Source organism: Typopeltis vanoorti, chromosome 14 (genome assembly GCF_054136105.1).
Source record: "Typopeltis vanoorti isolate ZY-2024b chromosome 14, IOZ_Tvanoo_1.0, whole genome shotgun sequence".
Taxonomy (NCBI): domain Eukaryota; kingdom Metazoa; phylum Arthropoda; class Arachnida; order Uropygi; family Thelyphonidae; genus Typopeltis; species Typopeltis vanoorti.
Window position 1 is genome coordinate 49,546,053 of NC_143562.1, and position 19,854 is coordinate 49,565,906.

Sequence of the window (19,854 nt, forward strand, 5' to 3'; positions counted from 1 at the left end):
TTCAACATATACATTAACAAGGTTCATAATATATCCATATGAAGTCATATATATCAGTACGCAGATGACACTGCACTACTAGCAATCCACCCAGACACAACACGGATCTCTGCAAAGCACAACAAGACCTAAATGAAATCACAACATACTTCCACCAAAACGCAATTCAAATCAACGGCACCAAAATACTAATGTTGATAATACACCACCCAAGAATCATACGCCCCGTATCACCGTCACACGCACCGCTACATTATCAACAAAAATACCTGCCAAAGTTCCGAAATCAAACCTGTAACACATGCAAAATACCTCTGTCTCTATATAGCTTCCCTCCTTAAATGGACAAAACACATAGAATACCTACACACCAAACTCCGGATCATCAGCAAAACTTTTCCAATTAAAAGACATTATTCCACCCAACATAAAAATACTCCTATCTCGCGGCATTTGCGAATCTCTACTCAGATACGGAATAACAGCCTATGCAAACACATCAAACAGCCACCTAACAAAATTAGAAACATTACACAGGAAAATCGTGTCAACAGTGATCCGGACACCTTACACGCAACAACCAATATCCAACAAGCACATGGCGATATACAGAATTCTGAGCATTAAAAGCCGGAAATACTACATGACATTAACAGGGAATTACTTCAACATCACCTATAGAAACAACAGAGACACAAATCGTATAACACGACCTACAGCAACTCTCACATCCTCACACCCTTCAACAACTCATACGGTTCTTTTGTGAGATTACATCAGATACCCACGCAACTCAAAAACCTACCAAGAAATTTAAAACACATAGATAACTATAGAACATTAAAACACGAACTCTGGAAAATATACCAACAAAGTTAATATACCATTAACACTAATAAACATATCACAAATCACCAGCATCCAATGCCAACATCCCATACATAAACAGTAGCAACAACATAAATAGTAAAGTCTAAATCCCACTCTCTTCACAAAAGCTAATCCAACCTTCGAAGTACGTGGGATTAACTCGTCTCATTCGACCACACGTAATCCTTATAACCAAAGAAGCAGAGTATGTAATTAAACAGTTAGTAAAGTATACAACAATAAAGACGAAACTGAAGATACTAATTATTATGTGATAATAACATGAACATAATGCTCTTATGTAACATGAAAAAATGATGTAATAAATTATTCTTATAATCAAAAAATTATATAAACAAATATAATTTTTGTACAAAAAATTATTGTACAAAAAATTCTGAATAATCTTCATTGTTAACATTAGAAAAACGTGTTGTAAATACATTAAATCCTATTAAAACGTTTAGTTGAAATCAGTGTAGAAAATCCAGCACTTAGAGCTGAATTCTGTAAGATTATAAGTTGCAGTGTCACTCAAGTTGTCTATTGTATGTGTAAATATTTTAGCAATCAATAAATTACTATTACTATAAAAAAATAAATAAAAATAAATAAAATATTATTATTATTACTATTGTGTGTGTGTGTGCGTGCGTGCGCGCGAATTTCTCAATCATAGATTTCGTAGCTTCCCAACACAGCAAAAAAAAAAAACAATAAATAATAACCAACTGGTGTCATCCTCAGATAAGCTTACATATAAGCTTCGAAGATGAAAGCAGCGAAATTAGTTCCCATCCAAGATGTATCATATGTAACCAAATGCAAGTAATGTACGTATCACATGTAAACCAATGTATGTAATGTATGAATTACATATAAACAAATGTATGTAACAAACTGTAACAAAAGAATCCAATAAAGAGTGATTATATCCACTGATATTGTATATAAAAGTGTAAAATTGCAAAGAAAAAATCTGTAATAATCAGCATTATGTATACTTATAATGATATACGTTGTGAACAGTTATTGTTATTATTATTTTAAAAAAATATGTAAGAGAAAGTATTTGTTACATAATTGTGTTCATATAATGTATGTAATTTATTTGAAAAATAATAAAATGTTAAGAAAAAAGTATTATTATTATTATTATTAAAACCTCCAGGAAGTTAAAAGACTCGTTGTTGGAGGTTCCACTGTTACATAAGCATAGTTTATCATACCACACCTTAGACATGCTCACTGTCTCCGTGTTCAGCACACTTTACAAGAGATTTGGAATTTCACTGAATAACTAATTCTGTAAAAAAATTACTCACCTGAGGAACATTCCATCTTTCAACCATGGCCTGAAAAACTCATATTCGCCAGATTTGTTAGTCAGAGACTTGTCACTTAGAAGAGTCTGCAACAGAAGAAGGGGAAACTGTCAAATGGCTTATACGTTGTATTCTATGTATTTAGCTGATTTTGCTTAACCCTATGAAATCATCATCATCATGAATAACAAGGATTTAGGCCTATTGCGGTCTTAGAAATCATTGTTGAATCGTTTAAGAGGATGTCCTGGTTTACCTTTTCCTAATGGCTTGTACTTTAAGGCTTGTTTTAGTAATCTTTCTATTTTCATTCTTTGAACGTGTTCCATCCATTTATGTTTATATTTTGTAATTTTTTCTATTCTTGATTTTTGGTTTAATTCTTACATAATTTCTTCGTTGCTTTTGTGATCAAATAAAGTATACTTTGGAGTTTTTCTCAAAAACTTCATTTCTGCTGTTATTGATCTTTGTTTGTCTTTTTGTTTTGTTGTCCAGATTTGACTTTCATACATTTGGACTGGTAGGGCTAATGTATTGTTATACTTTTAGTCTGGTTTGTTTTTGAACTAGGCTTGGTTTAAATATAGAGATAATTACACCTGTTCTTTTTAAATATTTTGCAATTTTTACGTTTATATCTTTTTCATTTTTATATGTGATCATACGTCCTAGGTAGTTAAATGAATTCACCTGTTCTAAGATCTTGTTATCTATTACTATTTTAGTTCTTTCTAGATCTTGTCCTTTAAAGGCCGTAGTTTTTGATTTTTCTGTTGATATCATCAGGCCATAATCTTTGGCTATCTCATTTAGATCTAAAATAGCTTTCTGTAAGTTATCTTCAGAATTTGTAATTATTATTTGGTCGTCGGCAAAAAGGAGAGTGTTTAAGTTCACTGTAGGAGAAAGTTTAATACCTAGATGGAAATTCTTATTCCATTTTATTATTATTTCATTTAAGTAGATATTAAAAAGAGTTGCTGAGAGGGGACATCCCTGTCGGACCCCTTGGTTTATATCTCTCGTATATGTAATAGTTCATGATATAATTTTATTTGTATTTGATTATTTTCATATATACTTGTGATAGCTTTCAGGATATTATTTGGTATTTTTCTTTTAATGTGTTAAATAAAATGCTTCTTTTAACTTTGTCAACTACTTTTTCAAAGCCAACAAATGTAATATATGTAATGTCATATGTAATAAAGTTTTCGGAATATGTGATTAGTTTGCTATTTAAAATTCTGCTATATATTTAGTATGCTTATACTGTACTCTATAGTTTTTAGGGTCATCTCTACTATCTTTTTTAAACATAGGATTCACAATTGCTTTTTTACATTCTATTGGGAGGTTACCAGTTGAATAAATTTTATTTAAAAATAATAGGAGTCTTTCTTTGAATCTTGTTCCTGCATATTTATATAGTTCAGAACCTGGCTTATCTTCTCCAGGTGATTTTCTGTTTCTTGTTTCTTTCAGGCTGATTTCTAATTCTTCTTTTGTTATTTACTTGTCATTTTCATTAAATGTTTGCCATTTGTCGTTTTTAAAATATTTATCTGTCCACAATTCTGTATATAAATTTAGATATTCTTCTAATTTCAATTCGGTGTTTAATTTTATGTTTTCTTTAGTATCTGCATTTAAGTGTTTGAAAATCTTATATACATTAGGTCTTATTTTATATAAATCATGTTCTAAATTAGATACAAATTGGTTTCGTGATTCTTTATGTCTTTTTCTGACTTCTCTTTTAGTTATGGCTCTTATTCTTTTATATTATATTTCCCCTTCTAATCTTTTACTACTTAACCATTTATGATAGGCTTATTTTTTATTTTAATTATTTCTTTGACTCCATATCTTCATTTTTTCCCTTTTATTGAATATTTTGGACTTTCCTAACATTTCATTTGTTTCTGCATTTAGTATCGTGTTTATATTAAGCCATTCTATTTCTACTTCTTCATTTTGTTTTATTTTGTATAGATATTGGTTAATTCTTTGTTCATATAGCCATTGTACATTTGTGTCATTCAACGATCTAGTGGTATAAACAAATGTTTTAAATTTTCTTTCTGTTCTTGTTACTTCTAGCCATTTAGTTGGTAATCTTAATTTTATTTTAAAGAAGAAGGGGTCACTGCTTATTTCATATCCTTTGTGAACTCTAACATCTATCGAAAACTTTGATATCTTTTCATTTAAGATAAAGTAATCTAATATTGATTTCCATCCTCTTGCTGCCCAAGTATATTGATGTATGGCTTTATGTTTATAGAAACAATTCATTATTATTTTCAAGTTATTATAAACTACAAAGTCAATCAATTTATGAAATAAACTCACATATTGAAATAAAAATTATTTATCCTAGAAAAAATTAATACTATACCTTTACATCCTTAATTATCCTTTACTATTTCGATATATAAAGCAATCTATCAAAGAAATGGCAAGCCTTAATAGTTTAAACTTTTATTATTATTATTATTATTATTATTATTATTATTATTATTATTAGAATAAGCTTATGATAACAGCAAGCAAACTATACCGATTAAAAGACATTGCCCCAACACACACAAAAATACTAATCTATAAACCATTGTGTGAAAACATTTTAAGACACGCAATCCCATCATACGCATTTTCTGTGCAGCTACAGACTTAACAGTTACAATGGTTGCAAGATAAAATGGCAAAACTAATATTCTGGGAACAACCCACACCTGTTGAAAGGAAGCACGGACAAAACACAAAATATTTAAGGTGAAACACTTATGCCACTACACAGTCATGTTAAAACATTACTACAGCCCAACCTATGGAGTAACCAGAACAACATATCAGATAACAAGACCACAGTCAACAAACTACATAACATATAAGTACTTCTATGTACTTATACTACGTACCTGACATGATAAACAAACTGCCGATCGACGACAGAAACCTAGGGACATACAGAGGGCTGAAACAGGCGCAATATAAACATTATAGCGAGAATGAAAATTAGAGCAATTCCTGTTACTCTCTCTCTCTCACACACACACACAAATACACACGCACACAAAACCTATGACAAACCGCTCTCAAAGAATACCACTAAAAGCAGAGCCGGTGCTAGGATCTTTGGCGTCTGCATGTAATTTCTAGCTAAGCGCCCCTGTAACGATCCGGGAGAGTGTGGTTCTTTTACGATAATAAAAATTTTAATTATTTGAAATTTCTTAAATAAATTTTGACGGAACAACCACACGTTGGTTCGCTAAATGTAACGAACCGGGGGTGTTGGCTAGGCAGGATAATCGTTAAAAACCAGAATATTCAAAAAATTCTCAAAAGTTAAAGCAAATTTTGATAAAGCCACTTCACTTTAATCATTGAATATAATGATACAGGGATTATGGCTTTCTTACCGACCCGAATCGCTAACAAAATGAAAATGAATTTTAATTAAAGTTAAAATTTATTTGAACTAAACTTTAAAAAATTCTTGCATATTACAAGTTACTAAATTCTTAGTAACTTGTAAAAATTTTTTAATCATTTTTATAAGTGGAACTATCTTTTAGAAAAATAAAAGAAACTCAAAATAGATGAGAAAATAAGCAAAGAAATCAGAAATAATTAGAACATTTAATATAAGTATTCAAAAAATTACATCTTTACAGAATAACAGAAAATAAATTAAATTACATAAATTTACTTCAAATTTTTTTAATTAAAATTTCAAGGTTTTTGATTTCATATTCACAAAATTAGAAATAATTGTCTTAACTTTTAATTCCGCACATATATCATTTTCAATAGCTATTAACGCCAAACTAACAAGCCTTTTCTGCGACATACTTGTTCTTAAGTAGGTTTTAATCAATTTCAACTTTGAAAAGTAACGTTCACCGCTCGCATCACTAACACGTAAGGTTAATAGTATTCTTAAACAATTGAAATTTAGGGAAATATTGGACACAATAAAATTAAGAATATCGAAAGGGCTTTTGAATATTTAAATTATCCTTCCGAAATATATCCCGGAAAGCACATAATTCGTCATATAGTTCTATTGCATTTACATCTTTATTGTCGCCGTCTTTCAAGAGAATCTCTAAATCGTCTAAAATCTCTAAATAGTTTGTAGTAATCTATACAAGAAATTGAAATTATCATAATATGTTTTTTGTTGTTCAAAACGTTCTATTAACGAACACATTGCAACGTCTAGAAGTGTATAAAACACATTAACTCTAAATTTATCTTCTGGCGATTGTGGCGTTTCGTCATGATGATCGTAGTCAAATTGTTGTGTCTTCTTTCGTCGTCGAACTTCCGTACCAGTTTTAAATTCTTGTTCTCCATCCACCTCTTCACTCAGTTCTTTTGCCGTTTTTAGAACTTCTTTAAAATTTGTATCTGATCGATACTCTTGTAAGAAGTGTAATGTTCATATTTTTGTCTTGAAGCATTTTACTCACAGGGTATATTCTGTTAAATAAATCATGCCTAGTTATAAGAGAGCAAATAACTTTGTAGTCCTTTATTTTAGCACATAATATTTATGCTTCATGCTGAGTTTCTTTTTTAAACGTTTCATTATTTAAAATTTAATTTCAAAAAGTCCATCTCTGGGATATAGTATATTTTTCTTTTGAACAGGCTCCATTTCAATTAAAACAGCTCGTAATTTTTCATCAATATTTCTCCATTCACCTGGATCTTCTAAATTTACAGAGACTAGCAATGTGTTAGTTTCGTGGTCAACTACAACTAAATCTTGCTGTAGCTGACTAAATCCTAACTATTTTGCACTTAAATCATGTTCAATTATCTTGTTCAATAGTTGGAATAGTACTTTCATGCAAACTGGATGATGTGCACGGTTCTTCAACTCTGATTTCTAATGTATTGAGTTGGTTACATCTGCATCAGAATATTTTAATATTTTAACAAATTTATTAAGAGCCCCAGTTTGTTTCTTACTATCTGCTTCTTTCGCAGGAAGATGCTTACGATTTTGTGCACCGAATAACTTTTTTAAAAATTTTTGATTCCATTTCTATTTTTTACCCACAAGAAATTATTACACAACACGACACAGAGACGAAACAATAGTCGGCACTGAGCTATTGTCAGTAGCTTACTTAGATGCGTACCATATGACTGGTTAACTAGCAACAAATGTTTTGTAAGAAAATTTTTTTCTGCGCATAAAAATCGTTCATCCTTTCACTTTAGATAGATTGCAGTAGACACAACATTCTGCAGGCAAGCATGCTCTAGATGCAAATTGTAAACAGCCGGCTGATCAAAGAGGCGGCAATATACATTTTTTTTTTAATTTTTATTCGGTGTATCCGGCCTTATTTATTTTAGTATTGATCATTCTAAGAATTTTTTGTTTTTATTATAAAAATTTTGTTTCTTAAAAATTAACTTATGAACCGCTCGCTCCCTGACGGTTCATAAGTTAATTCGCACCCCCATCGTAGCTGCTCCCGCATGCACCGCAACTATGCATGCCCGCTTCCGCCGGCCCTGACTACAAGGACACAAACAAACACACCATGTCCAAATCCAACCCTACCTAAAAAAAAAAAGGTTAAACTGCGAAAGAGCAGTTGAAGTCTTCCAAACACGTACCAAGAAACAGTAAAATCAACACTCGGATTGCGTCCTGTATAAAAACATAACCAAGAAATCACTGTCATCTATTATCTTCCTCAGATAAGCACTGCCAAGCTTCGAGGAGGAAATCAGAAATGACTACCAAAGAACAGTAACAAAGAAAATGATTATTATTATCATAATCATTATTATGTTATAATATCATTAATATAATGTTACTATGTAACATATAAAAATAATGTAATAAAACATTATTATTATTAAAAGTTATGTAAATAATGAGTTTACCTTATAGGTTAGTGAGAATTAGAAATATAATATTTTAATTGCATATGTGTAAATACGTTTGTATAATCACACTTTCTCAAACTATGAAGGAAAAAAAAAGAAGTAGACTACAACATGTAATATTATTTAACTTGAGTAACTCTGAACTATATAATTGTAAATGATTAATGTCATAATTTTAAAAAATAGCAAAAAACAATGTTATCATCAATAGTATTGCAATCTCATTATATGTAGAACTCAGTGCTGAAACTTGTAAAATAATATACTGAATGTTACTCAAGATGATTATTGTATATGTGTAAATATTTGAGAGATCAATTTAAAAAAAAAGTTTTTTTAATAATAATAATATTATTATTATTATTATTATTATGAACTTGTACATGGAGTCCTTAGTCTCATCGAGGAAGCCGCTATCATGTCACGCACTAATCACCATGCACGGAGTAATTATCATATTTTGCTTTTGAATCATTCACAATCATGACCACCACAACAGACTCTGGCAATCTATTCCACTCATTCACTACTCTCCAAACAAGAAATCTAGCATTACATCTCCGATAAATACAGGGTGTTCGGGATAAATTTGACATATTTATAATTAATTATATTTTTCCGTAAGTTACATGTATTAACACACACTTCTCTTCATTTAAAAGTTTGGACCCTTCTTCATTCATATACAAGATGTCAGAAAGGATGGATAGCTGGAACCCACCTGAATCATGGAAGAGAATAACTTGTATCATGATGATTCGTGCCCGCCATCAAAATAAGGATATTACGACTGCTGCCCAATGCTCCCTGAATACAGTAAAAACAATCAGGCATGAACTAGAGACTTGCAATGGTGACTACAAGGATGTAGCAAGAAGAAAGATCCCTAGCAGACGATCTGATTGCGTTCGTACAGCAGAATTCCTCGCAAATCTGCAGGAACAGGTGTTGAAGAACCCTGGCATTGGAATTCGGGCTTTGTTCGTGGAGTTGCTAACTGTAGTCAAGCCCTGGATAACAAGGGTAGCCAATGGTAGGCCGTATGTATGGCAGCAGGATTCGGCCCCTTGCCACACCTCTGGGAAAAGTCAAAAATGGTTGTCTGAAAATTTCTACGACTTCACCAGTCCAAATGTTTGGCCTCCAAACTCCCCAGACCTTAACCCCATGGATTATTTTGTATGGGGCGCAGTTGAAAAAGACACCAATCGCACTTCCAGTAATACAAAAGCCCAGTTAATGGATAAAATTAAAACAGTTTTTGCGGCCCTTCCCAGGGAGACTGTAGCATCAGCTTGTTCGAGGTTCCGAAGCAGAATTGAAGCTGTGATCGATGCTAATGGTGGTTATTTTGAGTAAATCTTGTTGATAGTATTGTAATTAACTCTACCTGTAATGTTTTTTTGTCAATTCATTAAATTTAATAGATACAAAGAAGATTTTCTTTTTCCTTACGAAACTGTCAAATTTATCCCGAACACCCTGTACATGATAAATTTATAAGGATGGCCGTAGTTCTCTCACCACCAGACCTGTCCTGAAAAATTTCCTCTTGATTAATCTTGTAAAACCTTTCAGTAATTTATATGCCTCAATCATATCACCACTTTTTCGCATATCAACTAATTTCTGTAACCCACAAATATTTAGCCTCTGATCATAAGTTTTATAGACCTGCTACAATCTTGGTCACTCGCCTCTGGATCCTCTCCACCTCCTTATCATCGCGAAGAAACACAGGGAAGCAGACCGGAGCGAAGTAGTCAACATTTGGCCCTATCAAGGCTCTACAAAAATATGCAATAACCTAGTTATATCTGCTCGGCAAAGAATTTTCCAGTAATCGAGTAATCTTAGCGAGTAGCCTAGCCTCTTTTACATATGCCCTATAAACTTTAACTACCTATCCACTAACACCCCCAAATCAATAGCTTCATGAATTTCTTGGAGTACACTTCCATCGATGTGGTACACAACTGGTAATCATATCACCTAAAAATACATAACCTTACACTTTACCACATTAAATTTATATTCGTCATCCTTTGTCCAGACTGCCAGTTCATCCGAATCATCCTGAAGAATTTTAACATCAATTAACTAATGCTATACGCATTAGTTAATTGCTATAAGTAGTTAATAACTATCTAGTGGGGTGTAATTCTAGCTCGCTTGCTCGTGGTGCACCCTGGATAATGGTGAAGAGCTAGAGCGACTTGGCAATCCAGACAATCTTCTTGATCTCCTGGTTATTGCATACATGAACTCAAACACACGAGTTAGCTTTCTTAAGGGAAAGATGACTAGACATATGGGACCTGTTATCCGAATTTTCCAAATTAACGACGATTGTGTATGTAGATCAAAATGTGAATAGCTCTCAAAGATTTTATACGACAACAATGCCAACGTTGTTCTTGTTCAAGCATCTCAGTGCTTATCAGAATGACTGGAATGACTTTTTACAAGCGGCTCCTGAAGCTGTGACCTGGATTACGAACTTAGATCTGAATTTATAATGCTATATATGTTTATTTTCCTTATTATAACATATTAAGACTTTTACTTTTAACTCGTATTTTAATTTTCCAACTTCGTGGATTAGATCTGTGTTTTCCTTCAAAGTTTTTACTGAAATTATTTTAAATTCTGCAATTCTGTTAATATATAATGACATCATGATTCTCTTTTTTAACATCATGTTTTTGCCATGAGCTATGTATGTAGTGTAAGGATGAGGACCAACACCGCCACAGGGGTAGAATTGCTGGTTACATTATCATTGGAGCCACTTACCATCATGCACACGGCATTGCCACCTATATACGTTGTACACTAGAATATTCCCACCTCAGTATAACCAATCTTGTCGATGGTGTGCATCTGATAACAACCAAGATAGGAAACATAACCATTACCAACATATATAAACCCCACTACTCTTGTGACCTCCGCAAATTTTCTCAGTGCACAACCACCCTGCGATGCACACAGGTGAATGCATCAATATCCACCACATTCTATGTAAATATGCTTCCAACAATGAATACAGAGAGACTTTGCCTGAATGAGCATAAATTCACAACATGCACCTACTTTTCTACGCCAAAGACAGATATTCCTTCATGTTAATAGCTTGCAAAAGGGACTACAACTGTAACCTCTGCTTTGTCACAAAAGTCAACAACGGATGACCGTTACCTACATCGGGAAGAGTTCTCTCAGACTTTCTGCGAAGCCAAAATAGACCAATTATATTACAGGTAGTTCTACAGGTACCCCTTGTTAGAGTCATCAAACATCGCCGCTGGAACTTCCAGAAAGGCGGCTTGGACGCATTTAATGCCTACTTTGACAAATATGCCTGTTGGATTCCTCCAACAAGCAATAATTATAAGCGCTTCGTGGGAGTTGTATTAGCTGTAATTGTTACGTCATTGTTTTTCTATGTTTTTTTGTAAAACATTACTTCTTTATTTTCTTTCTAAATGACAAGTTTTTTTTATCTTACTTTAAAACTCAAATCAAGTTCTTATCCGCTGTGCCCTTTCTATAACCTTCCATGGCCTATCCTTCAAATTTTGAAACGTGTGCAAAACTTAAAGAAAGAGAATGCCTCAGGCTAGAGCCAATTTCATCCTGCTTACATTTCTCAGGTCAAGTCCTTTTAGGAATTAAGAACATTTATTTATTTAACTGCACCATCTTAATTCCTGTACAAGAGAGAATTTCTTCGTCAGAGATTTGACCTACAGGTTACTACGATTTCAAAAGTATGTCAAAGTTAAACGAGTTCTCACTAATCTTTCTAAATAGCAGTCGTAGAGGTTTCCCACGCTTTCTACAAATACAGGTTCTATAATTTTAGCAGGTGGTGCATTGAATTAAATGATCAGACATGTATTTTGGGTTAAGAAATAAAGAAATTTATTCTACTAAATACAATGCATGTTAATCAAAACTTAGACTAACAGAAAGTCCCCCAAAATTAAATAAGTTAAACTAACACACAACTTCAAATTCACAAAAGGTATTTCTCATCAGATGACATTAACAAAAATCCAATATGCCCATAGCCTGATTACTTAACACAAATAAGTTTATTTTAGTCTCACTTCCTCCTGAATTAACTCCAATACAATACATCGACCTTAAATTAACAATAATGCTTGAAACCTTACACTTCTAATACTAAGGATCTTTGTTAAAGGAATAGGTGCGAAAGTCCTGAGTTCTACTTTAACGAGTCCGATTTATAAAAAATCGCACTCAGTTGCTTAACCTGGCTTTTAAGATATTATACAATTAGACATAAACTGTACTTTACTGGCCTGACGAATTCAATTAGAAGATACTTCTCATCCTGTTCCTTTAGACTTTCTTCCGATAGCTTCCCTGTCTTTCCATCCTTTATTCCTTGTCTAGACCAGTCGGTAACTCTTTCGACACGTGTTTCTTTCTAACCTAATGGCCAGGAATCCATCAGACAGAAACGTTCACTTGGAGCTACTCAAAACCTTGGCGTTCGTTATTTCTCTCGTCACAAGGAATACTATGCTCGGACAAGCCCGCTACTTAGCCACATCGTCGCTGCCGAACGACACCTACTAGATCCCACCGAGTCGAAGCTACGATCCACGGAAAACCACAGGGGACAGCAAACGCCCCAAAACCTGAACAAGTTGAAAATCAACTACCAAAAAGCGAAAAAACCTCGAACTAGCGTCGCTAAAACTTTTATAGGTTCCGCTCCTGGTTACAAAGTCGCCATTACAAGACCTTATTTTCTTGTCGTTATTTAAGGACCATTTACAAAATTATACAAAAAATTTACATGAAAGGACTATTATACTATATGTACAAAGTTTTAACCATTATCTATTTACAAGTCGTTTTTTTTTCTAGGAAGATGTTGCATTTCAGTTAAATCCCGAATGAAACACTCACAGACAAATTAAGGGTTTCATTCCAGATTGAACAGTAAGACAACCATACCAAGAGGCTTCCCCACGGAGTATATCACTGGATGGGAGGAAGATAGTAAAAACTGTTGACAATATGGGATGCATATATGTTAGGAGGAATAGCTGATTGTCAACACATCAAGATATACTTGCAAGAACAAACAGCACGCATTTCAAATAACAAGATAACTTACATATTTGAAGAATATCAAACTGCCAGTTCCTTTATATTCACGACCTTTCATTCTTGAAGATATTAACGTTCTTTTAATGGATATGAACCCGAGCAAGGCTCCACGTTTCAAAGAAATTCACACTGATTTTGAAGTTAGGCCAGAAAGCTCAAAAGTGGTTGGCTTGCTTCGGATGTCTTCTCTTACATCCTCCAGACTGGTAGACTTCACAAAGTATTTAAGAGGACAAAAATTTTCCACATCCACATTTAAGAGGACAAAAAACCAACAACAAACCAGAAATTACTGACCAGTCGACTTCCTTAGTGCCTGCTATAAGCTAGAAAGACTCACCCTCAATAGAATTACCCCTACTATAACAGAGAAAGCCAGTAGAACAGGCTGGATTCAGACATAAACGAAGCTGCCATGATCAAGTTCTGTCACTCATGACGTAAACATGGAGGCAGGATACCAACAATGCCTGAAAAGTGCTGTAGCTTTTGTAGACCTTACTGCAGCTTATGATACAGTCTGGATGCAAGGAGCAATCTGCAAGCTACTCAGTGCAGTCCCATTCAGAACAATAGCTAAAATAATTGAAAACATGCTAGGCAACTGCCTGTCCAAAGTATATATGGAAGAGAACAAAAGTAAACAACGAACACTGGATAATGGATTACAACAAGGATTAGTTTTGTCTCCCCTCCTTTTTAACTTTATATATATATATATATATATATTGTAATTTGGCTGTTCTATCCTTTAGAAGGTGCGATAATCCTAAATGATGAAGAGAACACTTAACCAGATTATCTCTCGAAGCCGAGTCTCAGTTCTCTATAACAAGGAACACAGTTCCTTGTTTTATGCTGAGCAACTGGACTCTTAGTTATATTAGCGAGACCAGAAATATCGAATTTATTTTTATTTTCTCTTTTTATTATATAATTTTAAATTCCAGGACAAAATATAAACCCTTGCATACGTTCTTCACTTAAATATTTCATTACCTTGGAGAACCAATGTTTAATGTTTTTGTGCTAATTTTATCTAATCACTTACTCGCCAGAACATTTTCTTTATTTTCACAGAAATTTATTCAAGATAATTATTTAAAATATTTAAAATAAAAAAAAAAACTGGCTGCCGACTTTCTAGATTACGTTATTTTTATTTTCGTTCAAGATCAAATTTCGAAAAAAATAATTCACAGAATTGCTGAAGGAAATCTGTGAATTATTCTTCGACGACTTTGCTTTAAAGAGAATAATATTCAATTCTTTAAATGCATCAGAGTTTTTTAAAATATCATAATCTACTGTTCTTTGCACTTTCCGCGGTTATTATTTAAATTGTTTCTTCGACGACTTTGCTTTATAGAGAATAATATTCAATTCTTTAAATGCATCAGAGTTTTTTAAAATATCATAATCTACTGTTCTTTGCACTTTCCGCGGTTATTATTTAAATTGTTATTTAAATTGATATGTAATTGATATTTTCTACTCTTTGACTAGCAGAAAATTGATATTTTCTGCTAGTCAAAATACATAAACTAGAAGAAAATATCAATTTTCTGCTAGTTTATATATTTTGGTCCAATTTTAAAGTAAACGGTACTTTTATATATATTCTGTCATACAAAATATGTATATGTGCATGCATCAAATGTGAAATATAAAATTTCATAATTTCCCAAAAGAATTGAAATTTATTTCGATTTGATAGTTTACATCCCTCTTTCGGCTTCCCACTGCAACACTACCACACACCCGAAAATTGTTATGAGACATAGGTACAGTTTTCATTTAATTCGTTATTTTTCCATGAGAATTGTTCCACACAACGTTTAATTTTTCGACACAGAAACTAGGTTTTGATTATTATAAATTAGCAAATTAAAAATCAGAAAATATACATATTATTTCCTCATTAGTATAAATTAGGAAGTTATGTGATATTGGGTAATAGGAGAAATTAATATTTAAAAACAATATCATCCTATAAATGGAATATCAGAATAATATGTTTCGAATATCTGTCAATCAATCAGAAAGACGGAAAAACAAAATAAAGAATTTCTACCTAAAATATTCAGTTATTGCACGAGGCACTTTAGTGTGGTGCCTGCTGGGCAGTCTCTAATGAACATACAAAGGAATTTTAAAAAAACATTGAAGAAAATAGGATTGAAAAATAAAAAGGTTAGTTTTCCTCAAACGTTGTAAGTTCCATACAGCTTTTCCCGTTTTTATCTCTTATCAAGAAAAGATAACAACGGAACGCGCTAAAAGAATTTATCGTAAAGCTAAGATGGATCTCCTCAGCGAAAGAATTTCAGACACAAAATATTGTTTAGCTTTTTTGTTCAGTATTATAAGATCTTTAACTCAAAAATGTGAAGAAATTATGGATAATGTTAACTTACGTTATTTTATCATTAATAGTGAAGCACAAGCCACACGAATACAAAACAAGAATAAATACACTCTTATCAGGAAAACTAATAATCTAAAAAGGATACAAAACAGATCTGTTCATAGTGAAGCCCGTATTAATCCTGAAAAAGTTGTAGTGAACAAATCTTCTCATATTTTTAGGGATGCGGAAATGGACATTCTTAGCAAGGTCTCAATTTTATTCCCGCACCAAAATTTATCCATAAAGCATCTCTTCTTACAAAAATAGAAAAGGCAAGTTCACTCATTCCTAATCATTTGGCGAAACTTCTTCATATCGAATCGATTTTCATCATTAATAATGCTAAACCTCCAACAGATAATATTTCTCTGGCTGAAAGACAAGCCCTAAGAAATCTAAAACAGAGCAGTAACATTATTATTTTATCTGCGGATAAAGGCAATTCCACGGTCATCCTCAACTCCGAAGATTACCAACAATATGCTTCAATAACGTGGAGATAGTTCGACATATTCAATTCTTCAGGAAGATCCTACAAGAGAATTACAAAACCGTACAAACGACTTGTTAAAGACTGTGAGTGAACTTCCTCATAATGTTCGACTCTCTTTACGCTCTCTACATCCTCTTATCCCACGCATCTATGGAGTTCCCAAAATACATATAGAAAACATCCCTCTTCTCCCAATTGTAGAAGGAATCAACTCACCTACATATAAACTTTCAAAATATCTAGCAAAGTACCTCAAGTGTTTCTCCAATAAATCTTCATCTTTCAGCAAAAACACCACAGATTTTGTTTCACATATAAAAGATATTCCCATCAATGAAAATGACATTCTAGCAAGTTTTGACATTATATCTTTATTTACTAACGTTCCTACGGACGAGGTACTTACATTACTAAAGGACAAATTATCCAAAAAAATGTTTACTTTATTAAAACATTGCATTCATTCTGGTTACTTCAGATATCAGGACTCCGTTTACTAACAAAACAAGGCCTGGCAATGGGCAATCCTTTGTTCCCAGTTCTAGCTAACATCTTTCTTGAAGAGTTTGAAACGAAAGCCATATCTTCCTTCTCATTTAAACCGAAAGTTTGGTAAAGATATGTTGATGATATTTTCATTGTTTGGAATCACGGGCACACATCTCTCACATAATTTCTTCATCATCTAAAGGTCCAACATCCTAATATAAAATTTACTGCTGATCAAGAAAATAATAACTCCTGAGTATTCCTGGATGTCCTGCTTACACAATGCTCTGAAAGATTAAAAATCTTTATGTACAGAAATCCTGCTCATACCAATAGATATCTCCATAATCTTTCTCATCATTTTCCACCACAAAAACTTGGAATTATATATACCTTAGGACACAGAGCACGCTCTCTCTTGAATGAACCAGATGTACTACGAATAAATCACCTCACTCTTATCTTTAAACAAAATGGATACTCTGAAAAAAAAAATTAAGAAATTTCTTCTGGTTCCTCCTAGGCAGTGCACAACAGAAACTATTAAATTTAAAGGCAGCATCTCCATTCCATACATTAGCACAGTTTCTAAAAAATTAGCTAAAGTCTTTAAAAAATACATTATCAGGACGTTCTTCACCACACTTCCTAAAGTCCGTTCTCTAATCAGCCATCCAAAACCTACTCATCACAAACTAAAATATCCAGGTATATATAAATTATGGTGCGATTGCAATATCCCTTATTTTGGACAAACTAACAAATCTATTGAACAACGTATTGAAGAGCATAAGAGAGACATCTCTCGCAAAAGATCTCATGCAACTGCGTTATCCAGTCATGTTCTTTTTTTCAAATAATCCTAATGATGATCAACAAAGCCACTCCGTTTGCTGGAATAGATCAGAAAATATTTTCCGCTGTGATGATGAGTTTGAGAGAAAAATTGTAGGATCAAGGGAAATCCTGCTGAATCCTGTCCACTTAAACAACAATTTGAGTTATAACATCCCAGATAGCCATGCTGCAGTTATTCATTATTGGCGTTCACGTGAGCCTGCACGCCCACTTGCAATAAACAATGGCACGCCTGTTAGAACAACTTGAAAAAATACAACGTTTTTTATGTATCAATTATGTGTGGCAATTTTTACCTGTAATTTCCAGTTGTTTTAGATACTTCAATGTTTATTACTATTCTTTTCCTTTATGAATACCTGAGGAAGGCTGTTATAAGCCGAAACTAGTTGTATTATTCTCATTAAAATCTTTATAAATTATATATATATATATTTATATATTATATATATTATATATAAATGCTGGGTGGTCTGGCTATTTCATCCACCTTGGCTGGTAGGAGGGATAAGACACATCAACTTTTGACCTTGAACTCCTAAATGCATACTTGTGCAAATGGAGATTACGTGCAAATTCTAGCAAAACAGAAGTTTCATGCTTCCACGTGAATAATAACCAGGCTAAGAAAGAACTGATGGTCTACTTAAACCACAAACTACGACACAACGAAAGATTCCTGAAATATCTGGGCGTCACTTTGAATAGCATTCTATCGTTTGAATAACATCTCATTAACACAGCATCCAATCTAAAAACACGAAACAATATACTGTGAAACCTCTGTGGAACAATTTTGGGTTCCTAAGCAGCAACGCTTCATTGCACTGTTCTTAGTCTGGTTTACTCTGCAGCCGAATACTTCTCACCTGTATGGCTGAACAGCATCCATTTTGACTTGGTCGATGTTCAGTTTCACAGCATTATGCGCCTCATTTCTGGAACTGCGATGTCAACCCAAACCTACTGGCCAAGTGCTAAGCAACATCCCACTTCAACACCTCCGCAGATCCATCTTTTTTAAGTGAATACAGCAAAATCAGAAATCCATGATCTACCAATTTACAAAGACAACCTTCCCCTTGAAATAAATAGCCTACGTCAAGGCACCTCCAATTCTAATGGCGAAAAATCTTGTGAACCAAGTTTTAACATGAAGGAAAAGTGGAATCAGTCCTGTCGTAACACTTCAACAAGGGACTTCCATTAAATATTTGAACCAGCACCGATGCCTTTGAGTTTTGTCCTGCCACGGAAAATTTGGTCTACCGTTGACGGAGCCATACCAATCATGTGACTGTGGATCACCCCAACCAGACTGTGGATCATCCCACTAGACCACAGTAGAATGTGTCCAACGTGCATGCAATGGAAACTTGTCGGACTTCATCACGCTTCAATTATTCAACTGTTCATTGAATTCGATTATTCAATGAACGGTTGATTGAATAATCAACCTAGACATGAAGTTGTATGTCTATTCTTGAGTCTCTGTTTTATGGCTGTTTTTATATCATGCTTAATGATTTTGTCTATTTTACACTAAATGGTTACATATATTATAGATTATTGGAATGTAACTTTTCCTGTGTGAGCCATACGCTACATATAGTAGACAACGCCGCCTGCACTGAACTGCATACAATTTCTCTTAAAAGAAAACCTTAATTATGCATACGAAGAGGAAATTAATCTGAATTCGGCGTTTTCTCAGCTTTGCAAGGAATTCAGGATATCTTGACTTTTGCAAAGCAAAATTCTCGCAGGTGGTAATAATAAATAGTAAAAGTTCAGTAGTACTTCGAAGAACGTGCTTTGTTCCATCTCAAAGGTTGATTTGAAGACTTTTTTTTTGGAAATAAGTTCACATTGGTAATGATCTAATGTAGACAACTTGCTTCAGCTGATTTGTTAGGACACAGCCTAGTCTGATAAGAATCAATGTTCAGTTAACATAAATTAGAAAAGCAGTTAAAATGAAATATAACTATTCGAAGTAATTATTAAATTGCCAATTCCAATCGCAGATTATTTTTTTATATATAATTTGGTATGTTTTTGTATGTTCAACTGTATACATATTCTGTTCTACATCCATTGCATTTATTATTACCTGCAATAAATACGCTACATAATATACAAACTTGTGCTGCATTTAATGAAAAGATGTTTATAAAAGACATTTGAGCATTAATTGTAATGAATTAATATAGAGTAAAGGAACTTACTTCTGCTGGTTTCCAGTTAGAAAGGATTACTATAGGATGGGTGAAAAACCAAAAAACCATCAAATTATCTTTCACAAATAAACGAACCACTCGCAGCAATTC